This window comes from Ambystoma mexicanum, chromosome 7q, assembly GCF_040938575.1.
Source record: "Ambystoma mexicanum isolate Mex_15411 chromosome 7q, UKY_AmexF1_1, whole genome shotgun sequence".
Taxonomy (NCBI): Eukaryota; Metazoa; Chordata; class Amphibia; order Caudata; family Ambystomatidae; genus Ambystoma; species Ambystoma mexicanum.
The window spans coordinates 272,802,695-272,824,853 of record NC_090941.1 but is presented as its reverse complement, the minus strand read 5'-3'; positions in this window follow the sequence as shown (position 1 = coordinate 272,824,853).

Sequence of the window (22,159 nt, the reverse complement as noted above, 5' to 3'; positions counted from 1 at the left end):
CCCGCAAAGGGACCTCGTAATTAGGCGGTAAGGGGTTATCAGCGCCGCCACCTTTTACGGCGCCGTTAACCCCTTACCGCCTGGGTCGTAATGAGGCCCCTTCATTGTTTCAGGCCATTTGTTCTGTACCCCATAATTTCTAATCATCCAACAATCACATTTAAATAGCTTACAAAAAACAGACTCCCATCTGAGTTCTTAATTTGGCCTCACTTCACTGACCACCTCTCCCGGGGAGAATACAGAAGAACCCAGCACGTCAAGTTAATATAATGCCCAGAATAAAAAACACCCCTTCACCGGTGCAGTACAGTTATCACTGCTCTCATACAAACTTATCTATAAGAGCCTGGAGACAGTTCTGTGAGCAGCAAGGGCTCAAGTGAACAATCAGCGTACCACCCCCAGAGCACTATTCACTGCCTGGAGTTGGCTCACAGATGGTAAAATCAAACTGTTCCCAGACGTTTTACTGTACAGTTTGAGCAAGAACTGTTACAAAGTGCATACTGTGAAATGCAGAGCAGCACAATCACACAGGAGTGCTTTCGTCTGACTTCAAGACGACAGATGTGGTCTTTAAACCCTTGGCCAACACCAGGCAAGCAATGATAGTGCTAATCCTAGAAGGGAAGGAAATAAGCATAACCACCTAAATACCTGATCGCAGGAAGCCCTTTCACATGAGAAAGCTTATTGGGAAATAGGGCATAGCTAATCGCAAGATGACAGAGGGAAGAGGTTGGAGAAGCACAAATCAGGGTCTTTGTTATTCAGCAAGTTTAATCCTGAAAGCAGTACAATATCACAGTTTGCACCAGGCAGAGCCAGACTGGGTTACTACCTGGAGGCATAAAAAAGACAGAAGGAGCCAGCAGGGAAGAGCCAGAGCCACAGAGTGAAAGCTGGAAGGTTGGTGAGGGCTATATCTCAGACAATGGCAAAGATCAGATGCATAAGAAGTGGGAACGTTGACGTATTTGGGGCTATATCTCAGATTGGCACTTCTGCAACAAGTCGGTTTTCGCCGGCTATTTAAGAACGGTTTAGATATTCAGGTAACGTCTTTACTGCTTTTGCGTACATCCATTAGATACAAGTATTGATAATTAGAAACGTGTTACAACTATTTCATTCTAGACGCATTTTGCTTTACAGGACTTTAGTTTGGATGTGCGTGTTATCTACGGAGCACTGTTTAAACATTGTGTGTTGGCAGAGAGAAAAGAACTCATAATTTGCAATTCAGGGCTTTGTTCTGTGAGGAAACTACGTTTCCCATAATTACCAGAGTCACATTTGAATAAACGTCAGGCGCTTCAGCGCTGGTGCTTCTGCGACTAGCGGGTCTTCTCCGGTTATTGACGTCCACAGCGATTCAGCGACCCACTCTCACCGGCCACAGGTAAATCTAGGGGATCTTATTGTTCATTCCCATACTAAACAGATTACTTACCTACGGAGAGATGGGTATTCCCTAAGGAGAATCACTATCCTTCGCACTTCACCAAACAAACCCCCCATGCCCACCTGAATTTATGAGCTGGCTCAACTCGAGTAACGTCCAATCTACCCCTAGGGCTTCCGCAGACCTTATTACAGCGGAATTACAAACTTTGCACCAGGATTACATTACCACACTCGATTTATTACCTCCTGATACAACAAAAGAGATTGACATTTCTTGTATAAAAGACACTGAAGCCCACATAATACCGGCAAACCAAGTAAAAATCATTGAGTATGATCATATGATTAGTAGCTCTATCTCCCAAGAGCCCATCCTTTTGACAACGACCCCAGAGGATATGCTTATTTCATGCCCTTAGCAACAAGGAAACGTGAACAAAGGTTCAAAAGCCCTCTTGAATACCAGATATTTAAACAGTCACGCTCGGGACATTCATGACCTGATTGTAGACAACAATCTTGATATTTTGTGCCTTACAGAAACTTGGATCAGAGACACCAGTGGTCCATCGATAAGCCTAGCAGTACCCCAGGGTTTCTCCATTTTATGTAAAAACCGGGATCAAGGCTTTGGAGGGGGAGTAGCAATCATTGCAAAAAGTGATCTAGGACTTTTCGTTTCACCAATCTCCTGTCAGGGCTGCTAGATTCTACATATTAAAATGACTCCAAGCCCCAACAGCTGTATACATTTTGTCCTAATTTATCGACCACCTTCGGCTATGCCAGATTTCGATGAAGAAATCACCCAGATCCTAAATTCTTTTGAGGGCCCAAATTTCCAACTCTTTTCTTAGGAGATATAAATCGCAGGCGGGGTGACAAATTAGAAACTGAATCCATTGGTTTAGAGAGAGCCCTAAACAATTAACATGTTCAAGTTCTGAACAACGAACCTACAACAGATTAAAAACATATTTTAGACTGGGTGACAACCATACATCTTAAAATTGACATTGACCAGACCCTGTATTTGGTTGCACCATTATGTCATTGAATTTCATATCCAACTCCCAGAGGGCCTTGTTAAACACTTCAGCCGTAGACAAGTAGTTACAATTCGTAACTTTAAAAGGATACCTTCTCAGGAACTATCAACTTGCCTTAATACAATTATGGTTGAGACATCAAATACAGACTCTGTTGAACATCTACTCTCGTATTTCATAAACAACTTGACAAAGATGTTGGCGAAAACAGCCCCTCTTTGAACTAGATCAGTAAGCGATAACCTTGAGCACCAAAAATGGTTTACCACATACCCTAGTGGGTTAGAAAGGGAACATAGTAAATTGGAATCATTCTGGTTAAAACATCAATCTGAGGAAAATAAAAAGGATTGGAAAGAAGCATATATAATTAAAATTGTAGAAACCATAAAATACTATTACAACCTAGAAATAAATCAAGCAGCTAATAGCTCCAGAAAACATTTTGAGACCCTAAAGCTTCTTGTAAAGCCTAAGACACTTCAAACTTTGTTCTTGCCTACCAGGGCCGGTCTTAGACCAGATTGCACCCCAGGCGGGAAGCATCGTTGGCGCCCCCAACTTCCCCCAAAAAATGACAACAAAATTGAATGATACAAATGTTCTTAATGGGACACTCAATACAGAATCAGATGGAAATGTAATACAAAATGCATACATTCGATACTCTGGAGAAAGACACCTTCCTGGTAGCTTCTAATCTGCTTCTTCTATCCATGCTATGGTATGTGTAGTGTTCTCCTTCCTTCTAATTGGTGGTCTTTATCCATGCATGAGCACTTTTGCATTCTGTGAGGCAGCTAATGTGAGTTCTCTGTCTATTATGGGTTATGTGTACCTTTTTATATACAGTGCTGCATTAATACTACAGGCTGCATACCTTCCTGGATGTTATTGATAAAAAGTATCCTGTATGTACTAGAACAGTAACCTCTTCGTAGACTGCTAATGTTGGTCTTCAAATGCTACTTGTTTATCATTCTGAATGAAGAGGCTAAGGCGACTTAAAGGGAGTAAACCTGCTTATTATGCTGTGAGACAGCATATCAAATGTTGTGAGCGCAACGGGTGGGGGGCATGACCAGTATTCTTGATCCCTTAATTCCTTTGGTTTGGTGGAGGGGGGGGGCAAAGATGTCCATGCCCAGGGCCCCAAAAGGTCTTAAGATGGCCCTGCTCCAACACCAATAAATAAGGTTAACTCAATGGTTTGGCAAAGGGAGACCGTTTATTGACCAGTATGAAAAACAGGGAGTCATGGATATCAGCAGTGATGCGATCGTCCTTCTCGCTTCAACTCCAACGAACTTCATACAAGTTGTAACATTTATACACAAAACTCGTCATCATTGACGTGTAACACTCAAAGTTAACATACAATTCTATTGGTTAGGAAAAACTTTACTATAGGTACTATATCTGTAAATGGTAACGGAGTGACGGGATTGGGTAAACACTGTCAGGTGGGCCTCTAAGCCCTTCCTTCAAAATGACTACTGTGGACGTCACTAAAAGTACGACGTCCTAATGGTTCTACTAACTATAAGACCCTAGATTATTTGGTCCATTGTGATTGGGTTAGCACCAACCCCATGCATACTTTTCTACTTTACTTAGCAGCACGCAGAATGGTCAGCCAGGTGCCGGGTGCCCCTTAGTTACCCGGCCTTCCTCCAATTATGGTTACAATCAATCATTAGTAGCCATGTTTCAATTATTTCACTGTGGTTTGGCCTCAAGACTGCATCTTCTGTCTGGAAAAGTTCTGATATCTTTGCTTGGTCAGGTGCCAAGCGTAGGTGTGAACCCTCGCTTCTTCTTGCTCGGCTGGTCACGTGATTCCAACACCGTAAATTTGACTCTTTCCTCTCAATTTGTCTATTTGTTTTTCGTTTCACCCGCCACCTGCCTTCGCCTTCTTATCTCGACCTTTCAGAGGCATGATATTCTGTTCTTAGTTTTAATTAAATGTAGCTACTGTTCGCCTCCTCTATTGGTATGACCTTGGCTTTCCTGGCACGAGTTGCATCTGCTGAGTTTCGTTTTAGCCGTCTCTTCTCGTTTTTGCTAAATATGAAGCTTTCTCGTGTGGCCTTTAGTAACCTGGGTTGATTCTGCTTCTTGTGCAAAGTAGAAATATACTTATAATACCGTGCTTCATTTGAGGTAGATTATGTATAATGGCGCTTGCCGCACTACTCTTCTACTAAGCATAGCAAGCCGCACTGTTTTCTTAGCTTTCTTATGGTTCCAAGCATATTTACAGGTGTAAACTGGTCGAATATCTTCATCTTGCTTACAGCTTTCCACTTCTTCAATTTTTACATCGTTCTTTTACTTTAAGTTCACGATATCCTTATTCATGGCGTTTCGTCTCCTTGTGTCATTCTTGGGACATCATTTCTTCTATCTGAGAGTCTGTCCGGGCTCTCGTGACATGACCATTCGTCTTCCATTAAGGCCTTTTTGGTTTCTTCAGGGACTGTACTCAGACGATCTTCATTTCGTTTCATTTGTTGGGGAGGTTTTCTCAATGGGTACCTTACTGTCCATGGTTTTCTTGGTATTGGTACGTCAATAGGTTCTGTTTTTCTAATAGGTACTGGGCAGAGCCCCACTGCGGCTCTCTGCTGGTTTATTTGCTCATCATACGTCTCATATCTCGGTGTGAACGTCCCTGGTACTTCAAAATGGGTGACTGGAGTGCAGGCTTTATTTGGGACCTCCTCTACACCGAACACAGGCAATCAAGAACAACACTCTAGTCTCATAAATAAAATCTACTCTCTAATCCAAAATTGGATGGCAACAGTCTCTGCCTCAATGGCGAAAAGACTGAGATCCTCATTGTAGGCTCTCCTGCTTGACTGAAAAGGTTACACCAAGACTATACATCTATTGTTATAGATGGGACTCCTATTCCTATCTCAAACCAAGTCAAAACCTTAGGTGTATACCTATACTCAAGCCTCACCATGAGCCAACATGTTAACTCACTCACCTCATCCACCGCCTGCACGGCTAAAATCATTGCCCTTAGTCGATGTTAAGGAGAATTCTGATTCTATGGCTAATTTCCCTTACCTATAGAGTCCCCCAGCAGCTTTGCTGGATTTGAAGGGTTTGTTTATTTTTACCTGCTAAGAGTGAGACTCTTTTTCCCATTCTTAGGCATTTTTGCTAAGTGTGTTCTAGGCTATTTTGGTGTTTAATGTCTATGGGATTTTCTCACCCCCATAGGAACCATCGTTATTCACATGTGTTACACAGCTCCCTCTGTGCAGTGAACGGAGATGAAAATAGCCTCACCTCATTTTTCGAGTGGATCAATACCCAGACCCAAGAGATAAAATTCACTATGCAAAACAGTAATATTGCCATTAACTTTTTGGACCTGACCATCTTAGCCAAGAATGGCAAATTACAATGCGACCTCTACACAAAGGAGACCGAGAGGAACACTCTACTTCATTACAAAAGTCATCATCCAAGGAACTTAAGGGATAACCTCCCGTATGGCCAATTTCTACGATTAAGGCGTAATTGCACCGAAATGAATACATTTCAAGAACATGCAAAAAAGCTCGAAAGCAAACTACGAGAAAGAGGATATCCCAGAAAACCTGTCAGTCGGTCTATCAAAAGAGCCAAATACACGCCCAGGGAAAGTCTATTAACACCCAAAATGAAAAATCTGGACCGAGATGAGACCCTTACATTTGTCTCCACGTTCAGCCCTGATACAACTAAACTAAAAAGGATCTTGAAAAAGTTCTGGCCCCTGGTACAATTGAGTTTGCCAGAAGAAAAAACACCAAGAATGGCGCTGAAACGATCCAAGAATCTGAAGGACATGTTATCACATGCAAGACTGGAGAAAAAATCTCAAAGATCAACGCTCTGGAATATGCGGGAAATAAAGGGACATCACCCCTGTGGCACCTGCACAGTATGTAGATTTACTAGGAAAATGTCTTCATTTAGGATTGGCGAAAAAGACTGGGAACTCAGACAGTTCACAAATTGCAAAACAGCCAATGTAATCTACATCATTGAATGTCCTTGCGGTTTGCGCTATGTGGGCCAAACAACAAGGCAAATCCACAAAAGGATAGGAGAGCACAGATCTCGAATCCGGTACAAATCTGCCACAGCCCCAATGGTACAACATTATACTGAAAACCACCATGGCCCAGATGACATCCTATGGTGGGTAGCTGATTCAGTATCAAATACAAGCAATGCCACCAACTCACTCAATCACAAAGAAGCTTGGTGGATTTTTAAATTGAAAAGTACTACAACTGGGTTGAATGAGTTAGATCCCACGCGTTTTTGTAGATAATTACACACTTTTATACTAGTGAAAATCTCCTGAGTTTCCTCTCCTTCTGTCATCTCCATTTCACATGCAATTTTATGAGCCCACGGGAAGCGGGCTCTTTACTAGTCTTTTACTGGTTTCCCCACCTTCCTTCCGTAGCACACAACTTAATTTGTGATGCGTTCTACGCAGTCACCCGGCAGGAACCCCTCTTCAGGATATCTCTGGAATCATCCACAACAACTGGTATTCTCTTTATTTATTTTTAAAAAACATGCGCAAATATATTTCATTGCCATTCCGTCCCAAAAGGGACATGCGCAAGAGACCAGTGTCTCGTATTGACATGTTCCTACGGCAACGCTACTCCACAGCGGGCCGGCACATGCGCACTCGCGAGTTCAAAGAACACTACTCCTGATGCGCATGCGCATTCAGTACAGACGTGCAGTGCCCGGCCCATTTCAGTTCGCTAACCTGCACGCAGCGATCTAGTCGCAAATAGCAGACACGGCCACACACGCCAACCTGCAGCGAGCCCGAGACGTGGCCCCACACGCCAGCCGGCAGCGAGGCTGGGACTTAATACCAGGTAAGTCCTTTTCCTCCTTGGGCACACAGCACAGACCCTTTCCTTACGAATTATCGTAACGGGCGCATACATTTCGCTTCCCTTGTAGGACGACTACAGACCATAAACTATCAGCCAGCCACCATTATGTGCTGGTCCATATCTTAATGATCAAGTGCAAAACCAACTGGCACCCTGCGTACTTCCTGAGACTCGTCGCGCAGCTAGAACCTAGTCAGGTGAGAACTTGTCTTTATGGCACACTTGGTTATACATCTTTCTGTTATTTTCCTCCACTAATAGTAAACTCACCCAGAACCACATGTTCTTTGATTTTTGCAGCAATCCATAGCTGACTGCCAGAAGACCAAACTAATTAGCATCTCTTGCCATCCATGAGTTACATTAACTTCAGATCTTAACAGATCTGCACCCCCCAAGGTCAGTCCCGTGTCTTCCTTGTCCTTGATTTTTAGAGTGGTGTACTACATTCACGGAGATTATTATGTCATGTGTTTTTTAAAACAACAGTTTTAAACTTTTCACTCAGACACTAATGCAGTCCCCCTGTTTCTATTTTTAGGGAGACCTACCCCAGGCCCTAGATGAAGGCTCCAAGCCGAAACGTCCCTTTGACCAGTACCTCAATACTTTGCCTGGTCACAACATCTTTCCTGATCCATACCTAGACGTCGACCACCTGTTAGGTCACCCTCCAGCCTGGATACACATAACCCAAAGCTTTTCCATTTATTGCTTTTGTTTTGGTTGTTATGTTTGCTATGTATGTTTTATATCTTAATCACTAGTCACTTTAGGTGGTGGTTACAAATTTGTTTTGTCAAAAACAGCTGTTTGAGGAAATATTAAGAATTAATCGTTTTGCAAACTCTGTTTTTGTGATTGAACCCTTTGCAGCTCGCAACTGTTCTTTTTAACAATATACTTTTTTTCTTAATTAATACTGATGCATGATTATTAAATGCATCTAGCAGCAAAATAAATTTAAAAAGCTGACAGCTCAATATCAAAAAATGCACGATTAATAAATGCATTCAGCAGCAAAATAAATTTAAAAAGCTGACAGCTCAATATCTATCTGTGTCTGAAATTCCTTCTTGTGCATCTTTCAGATTTAAAGTGTTTATGTACTGATTTTGACATAATAGAAATAATCCAGGTCTACTTTAGCACAATAGTAGTCCCCAGAAAACGCTACACGTCAGAACAGACCCCCATTGTTGACCTCTGTGCAGTGACACAGGGGTGTCGTAGCGACCCCCAAACATAGACTCCATACCCTGGGACTGACTACTGTCTCCCAGGGCATGTAAAGTCCCCATTGGCTTTACTAGTCAATTTTTATGAACTTAACCAGTACAACCCATCTTACTATGGAGGTACTGAAAAGGGTTAATAGTTTTTCCCTTAGGTTCATTTTTGAGGGGGTACCGTAAAGTCCCTCTCTCTAATGTTTCTGGCTGGTGGCAGTGGTTACTACCATAAATATTCGATCGCAAATATTTTCCTATGGGATTTTCCCATTGTTCGAGGCTGCCACCTTTTCTGACAGCCTCTAACATACCACCGGTTTATTTTATTATTAACTTTACCCTGGTAGGCTTTATTTGCCAGAACTTTAATATAAATTCTCTCGTGTCTTACTCTAAACTCCTAACCAAGGTCGGGGATCCTTTGTTCGTCCTTTTGGCGGGCTTCTGCTAAGAAGCCCTCCTTTCGGTGCCACTGAGTCTGGGGTGGGTCCTTTGTGTGGGAGGGGGGAGTAGGACCCCTGCAAAGGGTTGCCTCCGCAACCCATGTCGCACACTGTCCTGATAGGCTGGAGGGTCTCCGGCCAAGATGACTACTCCACTGTGCGAGTGACAGCTAAGCTGTATGAATGGGGTTCTTTTTGCATAAAAGCAGGGTCCTGAGGACTAGAAGAGCAAGACGTCACCACTGGAACTACGGAACCGAAGGGGAGAGAAGCCACAGACATCTTCAGCACCAGCTCCACTGGTGAAGCCCTGCTGCAGCGTCTCACCACTTTTCTTCCACACGACGAGAGGAGGTCTTCTTCGCAAGAGCCTTCTTCCCTTGAGCTGGTGGGACCAACCAGTTCACCAATCGCTTCCTCGGACCTGCCTTGGTCGAATCGACAGTGCCCAGCACTTGGAGGCTGGATAGCCAGGCAGCCATCCACACGGACTGCGATTTAAAGGAGCGTACCTTTTTTCGTTTGGCAGCACCGCGGCTGGTTTCATCCCTGGGTAGTGCAGTAATTCGGACCTTAGTCCACGTCATGAGCCTCTTCCACTGCTGGATCCCCCAAACTGCAGGAACTACCAGGAACAACCGCCACCGCAGGAGCCACTTCTCCATTTAAAGGTACTTTGTTCCGCCAGGCCTCCCTTTCTGTGTGGTAGCCCTAAAGGTGTTTTAAATCCTTTATCTACCTGTTGGGTTGGCCGCCCTTTCGTCTAACATTGTCTTTCGCCTTGCATCTACCTTTTCAATATTCGTTAATCAAAGACTTGACTGCAGCTACAAGAACATTTTTGCTCCTAAACTCTTGGTCCTGTACCACCGACTCTGGCTCAGGCCCATTGACTCTGGCTGATTTGTTAGATCTGCTCTCACTAGATTCATTCTCATCTAGAAATGTGTTGATGCACCTAAGTCTTCTAAACACCTCTTCCTTCCTACTGTTTTAACTTGTGAAGTGCCATTTTGCTCACTTTTCAATTACTTATCTTCTTGCTAAAGTACTACTGTGCATTACTTGTTCACAAAACGTCATGGAAGTGTTGCTATGGGATGTCTGAAGATATTTCGGTTTAACTTGTGCTTTCCCTCCCTTTCGCTAAATTGCTAGAGTGCCATTTGTAGTTGGTTTTCACTGTGCCGTTTTGCTCAGTTTTCACTCTACCGCAAACTTGTCTACAATTGACTAGGGAGTTGTGTATACTTTCCTTGACTAAATTTAACTCACTTTATTAACTGTGATTTATGTGTTGAACTAGATGTGTATAAAATAAATCTATGTATTCCTTTTTTTATTTAATACCAAGCTTTGGTCAGTGTTTCCTTGTGCCATAGTACTGTAATACCTATCGTGTAAACCCTGAATACTGCTCATCTCCCTCTTGAGATAAGTCTGACTGCTTAGCCACAGCTACCAACTAAATCTTTGTGGTACAGACTGATACCAACAGGGATTTTTCTTGCTCATACCTGTAGCCTTAATCTTCTGTAGTGCTCCCTAAGGGAACTGCACAGGATTCTGCCTGACATTCGACAATTTCACACTGCACAAAATTGCATCACCCTAGCAAGAGCCCTTATTCTGTCTAAATTAGATTATTGCAATATACTCTTGCTAGGTACCACTAAGACAAATTTAGCCAAATTGCAATTATTGCAAAATAAAGCAGTAAGAGCAGCATTTGGAATCAAAGAAAGGGATCACATCTCACAGACTAGGAGAGAAGTACACTGGCTACCTATACAAGCTAGAATATTACACAAAACACCACCACACACAAATGCATCACCCAAAACGCCCCTAATTATCTTAATCAATGCATTACTCGTAAAATGTCAACTAGAGCTCTCAGATCTAACTTTAGCACTCACTTACTCATCCACCGCTTCAAGAACGCAAGAACAGGAGGTTCCAGCTTTCCTGTAGCAGCTCCCAGAATCTGGAACTCACTCCCGTCGAACATAAGCAACAAGTCTTCCCACACTCACTTTAAGAAACAGCTAAAAACCTGGCTATTCAACAAATTCTAACCCGTCTGCCTTCATTAGCCCTGTTTATCACCACATGTTGCTGAATAACTCGTTTACGCTGCTGCTAACCCTGACTTGCTTTGTAACGACCTTGCCATTGTTATTATTGTCATCTGACTTCTTCCTCCGTTGTAACCATAAAGCTCCACTGTAACCTCATAACCTATGCCGTGATACCCCCAGATTTGGGTGTATAATAAAACGTAATAAATAAATAAAAAATAAAGAAATAAGTTATCCTCCCTTTGCAGCTACAGGCTTTTCGGGGTCACAGTTTGATCAGCAGGGTCTGTGTTCATCGCTGGCATCCTAGATGGTGTTTCTCGTCCACCTGAGTATTGTCTTTCAGTTGCCCTACATTATTAAGGGCGTCAGCTCACTGACCAATTAATTGCTTGTCCTATATGTGGGCTTGGTGCTCACAGTACCTGTAACAGCCATTCTGGGTGATGAGCTTCTTGACTTTCCTTCTACTCATAAGTGCTTACCTCTCATTCCTTTTCATGCATTTGTATCAGATTCGACATGTGATGACCTTTTCTGTGAAGTCTCTTTTGTTGTTATCAAGGCATTGGGAGGGTTGCATGCTTTTTGCCACACAAGGCCTGGATGGACCTCTAATAGGCGAGTTTTCTGCATATATAATGGTACAATGGTGCTACTGATTTGTTATTTTTGTGCGCTGTGTATGTGTTCAAAAGCCATCGGCGACTAATGTTACCAAAAATGTTGGTAAATTGGCCACACTACAAGAAAATGACCACAACATATCACACAAAGCCACCTGAGAGAGAAGTGCAGTGGAGACTTTGTGGCAGCCAAGTGCATGGTCAGACTGGGCCATAGAAGTGTCTCGGATACCAATGAAAAAGTGGCCCACAGTAGCAAATGGCAATTCATTCCTTTAGTGACAGACTGTTTGAGTAGTTCCCAAGGGTTTTTTTGTTGATAAAATGTGATGCAAATTATGCATTTTAAAGAATATTTATTCAGCTACACTGGTGGTCAAAACTATTACGCATGGTGAAGTAACTCATCAAACTGGCCCACATTGGCCAAAAAAGTAGCCCACACCAGAATTTCACGTTTTTGGTTCGGCCATGGGCCTATTGACCTATAGGCCAGTCCGAGCCTGGCCAAGTGACCGCCCTTTTGTTTTGCATTTTAAAGACAATGAGAGAGACAGGGTGGTTTTCTGTCCATTCTCTGTTAGCACCTCTTTAATGTCAGCACAGCCACCAATGGCTGCTGATTATTTTAACAGCAAGCTACTTGACTCTCCTGTCTGTGTAGGGTGCCAAGATGACCCACCACAGACGCCTTGTCACATTTAAGTGTCTACGTGTCTTTGCGACAGGTAAAAGGGCGGGGCCTTTCATTCTCTGGCCCCAGGGATGCAGCTGCCAGGTGAAAATGATACCGTATTGATGACTGTCTGGTATGTAACCAAAAAGTACCTCTGGGAATACATTGAAATGATAGCACAAGTATGTGAACACTGCCTCTCACAAGCACACACTCCACTCTAAACCTCTTGCTTATCCACAAGTAATTGCATGGCTGGAAGTTGTTTTTAAATGCAACAATATGTAGGTTGGCATAGCGAAATGAATGCTCCCCGATACGCATACCCTCTGCCCCTCCTCCATTTCAGGCTAAAATCTCCTGCTGAGATTGCACCCTGCAATACAATCTCTGGGGAGATGAATCCTATGTCGACTCCGATGAAAAGCAATCCCCTGTGTGCAGGGTGCAAGCCACCGACAAGCGGTGAGGAGAAGGATACGGGGGGAGTAAAGCAGCATAACTTCAAACATGTGACAGGGAGAAGCGCCCGTGCGTTGCAGGATGTAGGCACACGTTCAGCGAGAGACAGGAAATCTGCCGGGATTTGGCAAATGGGAACTTTTATTTTTGATTCAACGAAATAAACCTTTCTTTCACAGTCAGTGTTTTACATTATTGCAAGTTTGATGGATGCAGCGGAAAAGCTTATGGTGGTGTTGGAGCCCTTTTGGGAGAGTTGGACAGGCGCCCCCTAGAGCCTGGCACGTCAGGCAGCCAGCCGCCTGCACTGCCTGATGCAAAGACCGGCCCTGTTGCCTACAAATCAAGATTCCATAGCAGTCTAGACTGAGTTTGAAGCAAATATTGCCAGCGCAAGAAAGAAAATTAAAAAAGCATTGAATACTGCAGCTAAATGTAACAATCAGCAGAACACAGATCTTAAGTTGCAAAATCGACCGCCCTTTTCTTTCTCCTAAATATCTATACCCGATATGCAGAAAATGTCAACGTCCATGCGGCTAACTTCGTGCCCTGAAAACATCCTGCCCCCAAAACTAATTTTAGAACACACATATTTATTTGCCCCATTTCTTACAAGATATATGAATGCATCTTTTAAAGAAGGTAGGATTCCTAATTCAATCAAGACGGTTACTCCACTGCTCAAAAGATCCAACCTGAATCCAAAGGATCCCAACAACCTCAGACCCATCACCAATTATAACTTTCTCCTTAAGATACTTGATAAACGTGCATGTCTGCAATTCCAATCATATGCAGAAACTAATACCATTTATCACTGCATACAATCAGGTTTTCAGCCCTGTTACAGCCCGCAGACTGTATTATTGGATCTCCAATCACATGTGCTGAAAATCATTGAGAAAGGGAAAAGTGGGAATACTGGTTCTACTGGATTTGTCAGCGGCCTTCGACTTAGTGGATCATGACCTCCTCCTTCATTCCCTATGCCACCTGGGTCCTTATGTTGAGGGGGCAGTCAATTGGTTCCACTTTTTTCTATCTGACCACAAATCAAGGATCCATTGGGGTTCAGCTTGCTCCCCAACAGCTCTGATCTGGGGGCAAGTCTGTCGCCAATTCTGTTTAACTTATATATCAGGCCTCCATGCTCACTTTTGGACGACCTAGGTGTATTTTTTACAAACTATGCATATGACAACCAGCTGGTTATAGAAACCTCTGGCGACTACACCTTAGATTCTGCGGTCCTATCTAACATCTACAACCAAATCGAATCCTGGATGTCATCAAAATGGCTCTGTCTCAACAGCAACAAAACAGAGTTGCTTATCTTTGTCTCAAAACAAGCCTGGGCAAAATTGAGTTCTGACTTTACGAGCTTCCATATTGGAAATAACATCATCCCTGTACAGAATGAGATAAAAACCCTCGTATTCAGCTGGAGGCTTCTTTAAACTTAGATGCATATGTCAACCAGCTATCTCCGTCTTCTCAAGAACATCCACTCTTATGTTACTGGAAACAACAGCGCAATCATTGCTCGAGCTACCATCATATCAGGACTCGATTATTGTAACTCTTTATGGACAGCAGCCTCAACCATCAACCTGGAAAAATGTTGTCTTGCAAGACGACGCAGTGCGCATCATCAAGAAAATAACAAGATGAGAAAATATCTCACATCACAGACAAGACCTACATTTGCTTCCGATCCAGGAACACATTCACTTTAAAGTAGGAACTTAGGTTCACAGATGTGTGTACGGATCTGCTCAATGTTATCTTAAATCATTAACGCCTCATTATCATCCAATCAGAGTATTGCGTTCCTCAAACACAATGCAGATCACCGGTCCAAGTCACAGGCATGCAAACTGCCTTAGAAGATCTTTTCCAGTAAAAGCAGCTAACTTCTGGAACTCATTTCCTATTGCATTAAGACCAGAACCCGAGTAAAGAGTTTTCAGTAAATCCTTAACCACCCTGCCCTTCAAGTAACTATCTCCCTTGTCAAAATTCTGCTTAGGAATTTAATTTCGCCCCGTTTATTGATGTTTGTTCCTATTGTGTAAATGTTGCTACACCCCAATGCCTGCAGGCTTTCGGCGAATTAGAAACAAATAAATACATTTAAAAAAAAAAACATTTGGAGCCAGACACAGAGAAAGAGCAACTTAACGAAACTTTGCCCAGAAGTGTTCACTGTGGCTGGTAGGTGAAAATATCAAAGCCTGAACAAATACCCTAAAATAGAAGTCTTCAAACAGTGGTGCCCATGGGAGGGTGCTGCCTGAAGCTCTGGGGTTGGGGGGCAGTGTGGCCTAATGGCCGGCGTGGCACGGAACCCCAGTCTGAAATGACATGAAAAAAAGAGAAAAGAAAAAGCTTGTGTGGGATGGAACATGCTCAGTGTGACGGGGCCAGGCTTAGGGTCAGTGAGAATGGCTGACACAGAAAATAGACATCTTGGAAGTGAGCTGTCTGTCTCTTCCCAGAGAGTGCGCTTGCAGGGTGTCTGAATCCAGTTGGAGGAACAAAACGGGACCAGGATTATACGAGGGAAGGAGGGGTCCCTGGGGTTGTTTTTGGAGCGGGTGGGGGAACCCTGGGATTATTCATGGAGCAGTTGGAGAGGCCCTGGGGTTATTTTTGGAGTGGGTGTGGGTTGCTTTGGAGCGGGTGGGGAGCCCTGGAATTGCTTTTGAAGCCGTTGGAGGAGCCCTGAGATTGTTTTTGGAGTAGGTGGGGGTGCCCTGGGGTTCTTTTTGGATCAGGTAGAGGAGCCCTGGGGTTGTTTTTGGAGTAGGAGGGGGATCCCTGGAATTGTTTTTGGAGCAGGTGAGGGAGCCCCAGGATTGTTTTTGGAGCAGGAGGGGGACCCAGGGATTGTTTTTGAATCAGGCAGGGATTCCTGGGGTTGTTTTCGGAGAGGGTGAGGGTGACCTGGGACTATGCAAGGGGTGGGTGCGGTGGGTTGCAGGAAGGATGAGGTGTGGGAAGCCCTATGACTGGTGAGTCCATGGTGCTGGGAGCTCTGGGACTATGTAGAGAGTGGGGTGGGGTAGCCTAGGGACCATGTAGGGGGAGCATAGGGTGGGAGAAGCCCCAGGAATGCCTTGGAGTGGGGTGAGGGAGTCCTGGGACTATGCAGGGTGTGGGGTAGGAGGAGCCCATGTACTAGGCAGGGAGGGGAGGATGAGGAGCGGATGAAACTGTTTATAAGAAGAGGGAATCCAGAAAGGTCAGGCGGTCCCTTAGACAGGCTCCGGCACCAGTGTGAGTATACCCACCCCGATAATTTGAGTAGAGTTTCTACTCATGGGCCTTAGTTTGAAAATCACAACTATAGGTATCCACACCACCCATGCCTTTACTTCTGAATAAAGGGTTTGAACTACATATCTGACTTGTGTTCTCTTTATCCTTGGTGCTTGCAGTGGAATCTATAGGACCTGACATATGAGTTTCATCCCACATCCATTTGAAAATAAAAACAGGTTGATGAGTAGGACTAAAACCCTTCCAGGCCAAAATCAGTATCTTGACAGAGGGGAAAGCGCTTGAAGATGCCCCTTGCCACTTTCTGTTATATTCCAGGCATAGTCATAAACCCAAGATGGACACATCAGCATCCACAGATGGGCAGAGGTCTGTTCAGTTGCTGGACTATGCGGGACGCTTCTTCACATTCAGCGTCTAGCTTGTCATTCCATTATGAATCTGTGAGATGGGGTCTTCAACGTACTCAGGCAAGTCTGTCATCATGGATTTGGATCCCTGACAGGTGAAGAAAGAAAATAATTCCAAATAGCACAAGGAACATAGACCTTCCAGTACCTTAACCAGCAATAGCCAGTTTCCAGGTGTAAGGCTCTTTTGAAATCCCTTTTTTCAGATCTCACCATTTCTGAACACCTAATCTTAAAATTCGAGGAGAAGAAGGGCATAAGACTGAATGAAGAACTGCATCTATGTTAAGCCATGATAGAAAGGTTGGCCCTTTTAACAACCTTTGAAGATCATTGAGAGGACATAGAGGTGCCTGGGAAGATGACTTTGGGAAATCTTTGAAATCAATCAGAAACTAACCCGGTCAGGGGGAGAAAGGAGAGACAGACACCCTAGAGGAAGTCAGAATTATGCAGGGAATATGATAAAATCTTTCCAAGTAAACCACATGGCTATTCAAAGGTAAGACAGAGACATACTCTAAGTAATTTGTTGTAAATTGTGAAACAGTCATTGAGGGGGGTTGGTGGCCTTTAGATGAATCAAGGCAAAATGAAACAACTTCATTAAACAGGGATCACTAGGGCACTTATCACATTTTGAATGCAGATGGAACACCCCTTTGATGAAGTTAATACAGGCATTTTGGAAATTAAAGGTCAAGACTCTGAACACACTAGTAGAAACTGAGAGTTGTCCAGTTTAAACATTGTGAGACACCATGACAACTATCAGCCAGTTCAAGGATCTAGTTAATTAATAGGTAGAGGGCCAGAGTCTACAGTAGGTGACCAATATGCTCACCCTGGAACAATCTTCAAACTCTCTTCTGCCCTACCTACCATCAGACCACTCTATAGTCCTACTTGGAAAGACACTGTGCAATGGGGGGAGATACTGAATTTCTAATACCCCATATCCTTTCTCTGACACTACATAAGCCTACGTCCAGAGGCCCAGTGAAGGAAGTTCCTCCCATGCACCGTACAGGGGTCTGACCTCGACCAGGCCCAGATTCCTGCTATAGACCCCTCACCGACTCCATCAAATCAAATCTTCTTTATCTCGATGAGTAGGGAGTACATATTTGAGACCTTTAAGAACTATCTCAGCACCACCATAAATGTTTTTTCACTACGAGCTTCTCCTGCAGGAAAAAAGGTAATATTATACAATTTTAAACCATTACAAACAATGTTCTTATAATTTCCATATCACCAGTAGTTTATTAGTTTATTTTATATTATTTTTCAACATGTTAATTATTTTGTTCTGTACAGCCAAGTGCTTTATTCAGCTTTCTAGTTCCTTATCCAAGGACAAAATCTGTTTCTTCAGTTACAATACTATTATGTCCTTCATGCTTAATGATTACATTTTGTGTGACATTTGCCAACACATGCTTCACTTCATTGGTCCCAATCTATTTTTATTTAACCTATAGTAAGCTTCCTCAGGGCTTACACCATTGAAAGGCACATATCATCACACCAACCAAAAAAAACCATTTTAAATTTAAGAAAAAAATATATATATCAAAAACAAAAATCAATTGGTTGGTAATTCTATTTATAAAAGTATTAATACTTATCAGATAGCAAATACATTTTCATTATTCCCTTTTTCAAACAAATTATTTCTTTATTATTGATCAGTAATGAATTTCTAGTACATATTTCTGGAAGGCGATATGGACTAAATGCAGGTAGGACAATTGTGTGTGCATCGTTATGAAATGATATTTACAATAAATTCTAGAAATTGCCAAATCAATGAAACGTAATTGCATTAGTGCAACAATTTTCGTTAAACACTAAGAAATGTTTTACAGTATATCAATTAATTTGATGCAAATTCATTTTATAGATTAGATAAAAGAATCATTACATTTAAGTGACAAACACATCCTGAAATATGCACTAGACATTCATTAAACATCAATAATAAAGAAAATGACATGGTTGAAAAAAGGTGTTACCAACAAATGTGTTTTTATTTTTGTTTTTGATAACTCCTTCATGAAGGTTTGCTTTCAGCCTGAGGTGGCCAGCTTGTTATCTTGGTGGGATGTTTTTTTTATATTATTTTTTAATTTTCTTTTATTGGTTTTATCATATACAGCAAAGAAAAGAAACAAGAAGGAGTAATGAAGAAACATCAAGATACATACAAAATAATGCACGGGTTGACACAAATACGGAGAAGAAAAAAAAAAAAGGCTTAAAGTCAGCTCACAGTGTCATACAGTTATCTCAGTTCTCAATGAAGGTGCATTTCCTAATACTCAAAAAGAAAAAAGAAAAAACAACTCCCCTTTCCCTCCTCACTTAACTTGGCACCAGTTTGTTTTTCGCAATTAGAGCGTCGAAACGTTGCGTTGATAGGGCAATGTTTCTGACTCCAGTGTCTGACCACACAGTACTCGTTCGTATCACGAGATGTTCCCATTTTTTTCTTTTTTTTCCAGTCACTGCTACCTGGGCATTGGATTTCCATTAGGTCTCCTCAGGTTCATCTGATAGGGACTCATTATCTGGCGTTAGGTGTCGACTTTTAAAGTCCATCAATAGGGTTTCACATTGGGCTGCCCTTCCATGCAGAGCGGCCGTTATGGTTTCCATCAGATAGATGTTGGTGGCTAGGGCAATCCATTCACTCTTCCTAGGGACTGTATCGGATTTCCATTTGATCGGCAGAAGGGCCCAGGTGGTCTGGAGTAGATAGGGGGTCAGGCCTCTCACTCTGTTCCACTCGTCCGCGTCTCGTTCCAAGGCAAAGAGCACCAGGTAGGGGTCAGCATCTCTCTGAATACCATCAATTTCCTTGATCCACCCCAGTACTTCGTGCCAGAAAACTTTGATGCGCGGGCAACCCCACCACATATGCCAGTAATTAGCCGTTTGCCCAAATTTCCTCCAGCATGTCGGACTCATTGACTGAGACATTTTGGATAGTCTGAGGGGGGTCATATTGCCACCTATGCAGGAGTTTGATGGCATGCGATTTGTACTGGCACAATAGCGATGTTCTAGAGGCAGCCCTGCACATTAGGTTCCATTGCTCGCGGTCTATTTCTTCCCCAAAGTCCTTTTCCCACCTGGCCCTCAGAGGATCCGTGGAGCCATCTCCCGCTGCTATTAGTTCCTGGTACATTATTGATATGAGACCTTTCCTCTCCTCTCTAGAGTCCAATATTTTCTCGAATGGGGTCAATTCTCTGCTCAGTTTGTCCTTCCATTCAGCCTTCGTCAGGACCCCTTTCAGTTGGATGTATTGGAATGTGGATAGTGTGCCTATGCCCAATGCTTCTGTCAGTTCCGGAAGAGAGATATAGGAGTCCTTCCTCTGGAGCTGGCCCACTCTCTCTAAGACAGCCTCGTACCAGGATTGGTATCTGCCAACATCTGGTATGCGATCGTTCATGCCAGGAGACCATAGATGGCTGAGCGGGGATGGCCAGGTGGTGATCCCGCGCATCTCCCTATTTGCACGCCATACACTCCAGATCGTGCTCAGTATAGGGTGGCCCTTGATTTTCCGTAGTATCCTTTTGTGCGGGGTCCATAGCCATTCTGATACTGTGGCCGTGCAAAGTAATGATTGTCCATTTGGACCCATTGAAGGTCATTGTGTTCTCTGAGGTGGGGAATCATGACTCGTAATTGGGAGGCGATGTAATATGATCTCAAGTCCGGGAGCCTAACCCCTCCTCTATCCTTGGGGAGTATCAACGTGGTGTATGCAATTCTAGGTTTCTTACCCTGCCATATAAATCTCATCAGGATCTTCTTAGCTTCCCTGAAGAACGATTTGGGTATTTCGATTGGTAGCATTTGGAATGGGTACAGGAAGCGTGGGAGGCATGTCATCTTAACCGCGTTGATGCGGCCAAGCCAAGAGATCGTAAATTTTCCCCATTTCGTAAGGTCCGCAGTAAACCGCTGGAGGAGTGGAGGGAAGTTAGCTTCGAATAAGTCATTCAGGTTCCTAGTGATCTGTATGCCCAGGTATTGTAGTGTGAGGTGTTCTAGCTTAAGGCCTAGCGAACGGAACTTAGGGTCATTTTCTGTCCTAGTTCCCTGAAGGGGGCATAGAATGGATTTTGCCTTGTTTACTCTAAAGCCGGAGAATTGGCCATACTCGTCCATTAGTCTAAGGACTTGGGGAATTGACTCTGTGGGATTGGTCATGTGTAAGAGAATGTCATCCGCATATAGCGCTATTTTATATTCCACCGGGCCTAGTCGGATCCCTTCTATCGCAGGGTCGGATCTTATCCTTTGTGCTAGGGGGTTCTAATGAAAGGGCGAAGAGGATCGCGGAGAGGGGACATCCCTGTCTAGTCCCTCGTTGTAATTCAAACCAACGGGAGTATTCACCATTTACGGATATCGATGCTATAGGAGATGTATAAATTGCCTGTATGCCCCTCCTAGTTTTGGGGCCTATTCCAACCTTCTGCAGAACGGCTCCCAGGAAATCCCACTCGGCTCTGTCAAAGGCCTTTTCGGCATCAATTGATAGCAGGACGGGCTCCCCAGGGAGGTCATGAGCCACATTAATGAGTTGCAATGTTTTGCGCATGGAGTCAGCTCCCTGTCTCCCGAGTATGAACCCAACTTGATCTGAATGGACCAGGCGGGGTACTAGCGTTTCTAATCTAGCCGCCAATACCCAGGAGTAAATTTTGGCGTCAAGGTTGAGAAGGGAGACAGGGCGATAAGATCCGCAGCTCTTGGGATCCCTACCCTCTTTGGAAATCACCATTATCAAGGCTTTTTTAAAGGAGTCCGGGGCCTGGCCTGGCTCTAATATTTCATTAAATAGAACCGAGAGGAAGGGGGCTAGTTGTTTGGCAAACGTCTTATAGAAACCGGCGGTATAGCCATCCTCACCCGCGGATTTACTTAGTGTTAGCCTTTTGATCGCTTCGTGCACTTCCTGGTCATTAATCGGGGAATCCAGAAACTCAGTTTCTGCGTTTGTTATCGTGGGCATAGGGATTGAAGATAGGTAGGCTGATGGGTCAGGTTGGCCGGGGATTATCTCAGAGGTGTAGAGTTTCTCATAAAATTTGGCAAAGGATTCTGGGATATTGGGGGTGTGGGGAGGGGGGACAGGGTCCTCTATGATTTTGTTCACTCTACGATCAGCTCTCTGTTCCCTAAGTCTGGCAGCCAATAAGGCGTCGGCCTTATCGCCTTATATTTTTAATATTTCTGTTTTAAAAATTGTAATTTACGCACCACTTGATCGTGTTCCAAGAGACGCAATTCTTCATTTTTTAAGCTGCGCAGTTTTCACTTTGTCCGGGTCAACTCTATTTTCTTTTTTCATCTCCGCTTCTAATAGACCTGTATCGGCTCTATAATTTTCCGTTCTCTTTTCTTTGCGGCCCCCTCCCGTATTAGAGTCCCTCTCCATGTGGCCTTTCTTGCCTCCCAGATCACTTGTTTGGAAACCTCCCCAACGTCATTAATTTTAAAGTACTCTTCGATTTCGGTCTCC